Source organism: Mesocricetus auratus, unplaced genomic scaffold, assembly GCF_017639785.1.
Source record: "Mesocricetus auratus isolate SY011 unplaced genomic scaffold, BCM_Maur_2.0 Super-Scaffold_100028, whole genome shotgun sequence".
Lineage (NCBI taxonomy): Eukaryota > Metazoa > Chordata > Mammalia > Rodentia > Cricetidae > Mesocricetus > Mesocricetus auratus.
Genome location: NW_024429209.1, coordinates 10,828,414 through 10,834,788, shown reverse-complemented (window position 1 = coordinate 10,834,788; position 6,375 = coordinate 10,828,414).

The window sequence follows — 6,375 nt, the reverse complement described above, 5'->3', positions numbered from 1 at the left end:
GCATCCAATAGGAAGAGCGAGTGAGGAAGGACTTCCGGCGATGTCCCGGAAACCACAGTTACCGGAGGGACACCGCGACCGGTCCGCAAATCCTGGAGCTTGCAGACCTAGCGTGAACCATCGTGGGTTTGTGGCGGGGAGAGGGTGAGGCTTGAAAACCTACGCACTTCGAGGTGTTTCCACCCACTAGGAAGTGCTCAATGTGCAGTGTGACCGTTTCGTAGTTGAAGGAACGTACTGAAAAAAATCACAGAACCGAGTTCGGGGACTACAGATGTGAGCTGCACACGTCTAGTGTCTGTTTACTTGGCTCTAAACCTAGCCTGCAACTTTGAAGGCAGAGCTGCCCTACAACTCCATCCCCTTGGTCTTTTATTTTAAATAATTTAAACTGTGTGGCATAACTGAAAGAATGAGCAGCTGATAAACGTTTCTCCGATCATGTCAGTTCATTTCACCATTAACATCAGTATGGCTACCCACCCACAAGTCCACGCATCTCTTAGCTTTGATGCCCCCACGGAGTAAGTTCCACACACGGATATACTCCATTCTCAGAGTTCAGTTTGGTTCACGTTTCTCTGGTAAAATCACCTGGGTTTTGATTACTATACCATTGTAACCCCGAATTTTAAACAAGATAGAGAATGTTCCTAAGACCTGGGACTGGGGACGGAACTAACTCAGTGGCAAAGTGCCTAGCATGCATGAGACCTTGGGTTCACATCCAGCATAGCAGTGTGTTGGGAGGGAACCCCAAAACTTTTTTTTTTTTTTTGGTTTTACGAGACAGGGTTTCTCTGTATTGTTTTGGAGGCTGTCGGTCCAGCCCGGCCTCGAACTCACAGAGATCCGCCTGCCTCTGCCTCCCGAGTGCTGGGATTAAAGGTGTGTGCCACCAACGCCCGGCGAACCCCAAAGCTTAACCATAACAACCTAAAGCCCCAGAAAGTGGCTAATGACTCCTCCTTGTCAATCAATATCTATCTTAAGAACACATTCTAGAGGCAACCAATGTTCTTGTAACAGACTGATCTGTTCTAGAACTAAATGTAAATGATACCATAGTGTAACTTTTTGTCTGTTTTCTGAAAGAAATGATTTTGAAACCACTTTGTGGTTTGGGGACTGAAAGCATAGCTTCCTGGGAGTTGGCTCTACATCATCCTCTCATCTCCATGGACATGGTGCTGTGTGGCCTCTTGTTCCCGTGTGTCTAAGACATTCTGTTTATTGCTATGCAATGCTAACACTGTGTGGATAAGCCAGTTTCTCCATTCTGTTGATGGGCAGTTTTGGTTATAGTGCACAAGGTTGATTATCGTCTATACAAGTTGCTTTGTAGATTTGGGTTTATCATGTCCCTTGGAAGAACATTTAAGGGCAGGATGGCTGAATCCAAGAGAAAATGTATGCTTAATATTTAGTAAGAAACAGACCTTTCTCCAAAACCTGTCATTTTATTTGTCTATTAAAAATATGCAAGTTAGCTGGGCAGTGGTGGCACAAGTTTTTAATCCCAGAACTTGGAAAGCAGAGGCAAAGAAAGACAGACCTGAGTTCCAGGACAGCCCAGTCTACAGAATGAGTTCCAGGTCAGCCAGGGCCACACAGAGAAATCCTGTCTCAAAAACCCAAAGTAAATAAATAAACAACCCCAAAAAACAATCAAAAACCAGTTCTGGTTGCTCCACATCCTACTAACATTTGGTGTTTTTAGGTTTTGGATGCAGCTATCTGGATGAGCTCACTGTAGGACTACTTTGAATTTCCCTCACTTTTAGTCCCCACATCCACAATGGGTGGCTCGCAACCACCTATAACCCAGCTCTAGACTCAATGCCTCTAGCCTTTGAGGGCCCTTGAATTCATGTGCATGAATCTATATGCAGACACACACATACGCATAATTAAAAAACAAAATTATTGAAAAGATGACTCATTCTCCACATGTAGTGTTTCTGATCCCATTAGCCTTGCGGTTGTAAGAAAGATTTGATGTCAGGTAAAGGTTCAGAGCCTTGACGTGTATAAGCATGAGCAACCTGCTTGTCACTTTTCCTCATCCCTAAAAGCCTACGTTCAGAGGCTGGAGAGACGACTCAGTGGCTGGAAGCACCTCTTGCCGAAGACCTCAGTTTTGTTCCCAGCACCTACCCTGATTGCCCCACAGCTGCCTGCTACTCCAGCTCTAGGGCACCTGGTGCCCTCTTCTGGCCTCCATGGATACACATACACAAATAGAAGGAATTGTTTTTAAAAACCTACCTACTTTCAAGGTCATTGTTACCATAACACATTGGGTATTAATAGCCATCTCTTCAAACAACTATCAGTTGTGGATGATCTTCATTTAATACATAAGGAAACTAAAGTATGGAAACTGAAATAATTTAAGTTCACAATGAGAGGTGGAGCCAGGAAAAGAGGTTACATTACAATCTCCAAATAATTTCTTACAAAGGAAACTGCCATGGTTATTTCAATTTATGCTATTTCCTCCTGAAATTGTCCCCATCATCAAACTGTCCCCACCCACCTCCTGTGACCACCCTCCTGTAGCAAGCCATAGTCATCTGTGCAGTTTCACTGTGGCCTTCATTATGTTCTACTTCCGTTATCTGGGGCATGTCTGTTCCTGAAGGAACTCTGTCACCTTGGTATTTTTGTTGTCTCTACAAATGCCAGCGCATTGTAGGTATACTCAGTTATACCTAATGAATGATCAGACAGGGTAACACGGTACTGTTGTCTTCACATTATCATGCTGTTTGCCGGATTCTGCACAGTCCTGGGGACTGTTGCAGGGTGAGATTTTAGTGACTCTCCTGATCTGTGATCTCTTCTGTTTCCTCCATAGCACAAGGTTCTAGAGATGAGTTGTCTTCTTTCAGGGGGCTGGAAAATCCCTCTTCAGAGTCTATCAGGATGTCTACTTAGTAAGCTTTGCAATAGAAAGAAGCCACAGTGTGGCTTGGAAGACTAATGCTGGGCTTCTTAATTTGGAGTTGGCTCTAAATCAGCATGCTGTCTCCAAGGAAACTGTGTAGCCTGAGGAAACAGCTGTAGATGAAGCCTCTGAAGGTTAGCCAGCCCCCTGTGGTTTGGCAGAAGGAGAGGTCATTGTCCCAATCAGGAAGTGGTCTTGTGGTCCCACTGACCCTAGTCTTTTCCAGACAGAGCTGGGGCTCATACCAGCTCAACCAGAGATTTCCCAGAGACTCACAAACAATTCTGTTTCTCAAGAGTGCTATAGATCCCTCCCCCAGGAAGGCTTCTGCTCCCAACTCCACAATCTCAGTATTGTGTGTAGAGAACTAAAAGATTGATTGGAATGTGGATGATGACCCAGTAAGTACAGCTTTTCATCATTCACCCTGAAGAGGGGTGGCCCAAAAAGTCCTGTCAGGGCTTGGGTGGGCTCAGATGCCAAAGCTCAAGAGAAAGATAGGGCCATCAAAGAGGAGGTAGAGCTTTGCTATGCTCAGGGAGAGCTGGCACAGACAAGGGTTGTTATCTGTATACAGAAAAGTCATAGGCAACTTAAGAGAGATTCTAGGAGTTAACTTGACACAACTTAATAGATGATCTCAGCTTGGACTCAGAGACTTGGGGCAGAAGATATCTATCCTACAAGTTTATAGAGACGGGAAAGCTGAAGGACATTCTAGCTTCCTTGGAGATGCCACAAATTTCTCAGTATCCTTAGGAACTATAACTTAAAATGGCTTCCTGGAGGAAAAAAATTGAAACTATAATTCAAGTCTCACTTAGCCTGAAGAGCTTTGAGATTCAGGATAAAAGTCACCAGTCCTGCAGGTGATATATGACGGGTGGGAAGTCTAATGACTTTCTTTTTATATTTTTATCTATTATGTATACAGCGTTCTGTATGCATGTATCCCTACAGGCCAGAAGAGGGCACAAGATCTCATTACAGATGGTTGTGAGCCATCATGTGGTTGCTGGGAATTGAACTCAGGACCTCTGGAAGATCAGCCAGTGTTCTTAGCTGCTGAGCCATCTCTCCAGCCCGTCTAATGACTTTGTGAGAAATGAACTAGAGATCCTTAAGCGTGGGGCCTAAAATTTCTCTCATCCAACATTTCCTGGGCAAGCTCACCCTCACTATGGCCTCACTTCCCACCCACGTACCGATCAACGCGCATTTGTACGTTTCTTTTCCAGTCCCATCCTTTTACCCAACCCTGCACTCGTGGATCCAGGTGCCCACTTATCTTGTCTTGAATGTATCAAAACCACTCACACTCAATCTAAAGCAAATGTATTACAATCTTCAGCCCAAACCCTGCTACCATCCTACAGGATAAGATAGAAACACCGCTGGTATCTTTGTCCCCTTCCTAACTCACCCATTAGAAAGGTTTCTAAGTTAAGCTCTGAAGTCTTTCTCTACCCATCACTTCTACTCTGGCTCCTATCTCTTACTTAAGTGAATGCAATCACCTAGTTTCCCAGCATTGGATCCCTTCCAATCAGTATGCCACAAGGGGTTTCAGTTATGTCTTCCCTAGCTTATCCCTACTTGTTATTCAGATCCCAGCTCCAATGTCGCTTCCTCAAGGGACAATCCCTGGTGATGTCTCTGAATAAGCTTTGTGGCACTAGTCATAGTTGCAAATTGACATTTGGGCTCCACTACACTGAGCTCTAAGACAGAATCGACTTTTTCTTTCTGTCTTTCTCCCCACCACCTTTTTGGCCAATCCTGTGTTTGTGTTTTACACTTGTTAAATACCAGTAAGTAATATTTATGGAACAAATTAATGTTAGTTTCTTTACACTCTGCTCCAGCATATGGAACCACCATTATCACTTTCATACATTATTATTATTTGTCTGTCTAGAGCCTGCCTTCTCCAGTATATGCTCTGAACTGCAGCCAGAATTACCTTTTAAACAAGTGCAACTGATAAACCAGCCTTCCTCCATCTTAGGCTGGGAAATAATTTTATAGTTAAAGACAAATTCCTGTTTATGATGAAACCTGTTTTTCAAAAATTGGGCTATGCCATCCCTATAACCTTAACTAAAAATGGTTCTATCTATACTGTCTGTTCCAGGAAACAGCAATCATGTCTTTGTTTCAACAACTTACTAATAATTTTGCAACCCTACCTTTGTTTCAAAAAGTTGCAATGATTACCTGTTGTTATGACCGCCTTGTTATATTCTGCTTCCATAACCCCACCTGTTTGCCTGCCAACTCCCCCATTTGGAAACCCCCTACCCCTGAGCTATAAAAACCTTATCTTCCCATGCCCAATGCTGATCTCTGGAACCTTGTCTCTAGCAGCAGACCACATGTGAACATAACTAAAAAGGCTTGCTTTAGTTTGGCCGTGATTTGGGTCAGTGATCTTTGTCCTAACATTCGGCATTAGTACCACTTCTAACCCTTCAGTATTCCCAGTAAAGTCCAGACTCTTTAATGGGCCCTTTTACCATGTCAGCTGTTAATGGCCACTATCCTCTGGCTCCTCAGTAGCAAAACCCTGATGGGTTAAGACAATAGAGTCCCCAATAAAAAGGGATATCCCACCCTCACTCTAGATGTTTCTCAGAGATGTCAGGTAGTACTGGAATCTGATGCACTGGCAATTCAGAGATTTGAAAGGGTTATCACCTTTCCAAAAGGTGGAACTCCCTCTTCTAGAAAAATGCTGTGTCAATGTGTTTATAAAATGTTATAATGATGTTTTCTGTTGTAGAATTCCAGACAATGAAACAGAAGCGGGTACCACTTCTTTTGTTTTTTTGTTTGTTTGTTTGTTTGTTTTGGTTTTATGAGACGGATTCTCTGTATTGTTTTGGAGGCTGTCGGTCCAGCCCGGCCTCGAACTAACAGAGATCCGCCTGCCTCTGCCTCCCGAGTGCTGGGATTAAAGGCGTGCACCACCACCACCCGGCGGGTACCACTTCTACAGTTCCCGCATGAGAATAGACCCCAGGCTGCACCCTCTTTGCCCAGTCCCCATCTCTTCTCCTTCCCTGCATTTTCAAAGCCATGCTGGCAAATGCTTTGTCAACCATCCTAAACATGAGGTGTAGGCAAGAACCCTTGTCACAAGCCTTGGATGGCTAAGGAAAACAACCCAAAAAGCAGTGTGGTGCTCAGTTACCATGGCTGGCGCTTCCCCTGAGCCCTGTATTTTGGACTTCTTTAGTACGAGGAAATACATTTGTATCTTAAGTCATGATCTTTTACTAGCTGTCAAACTGAAACCTAATATAGCATTTCACAATCTGACCTTTATCAAGTCTACCTCTCCCTAACCAAATGCTTTTTAGCTTCTTTAGGCTAGTCTCTTAGTCTCTTCTTTTTCTTTAATTTTTTTTTTGAAACAGGGTCTC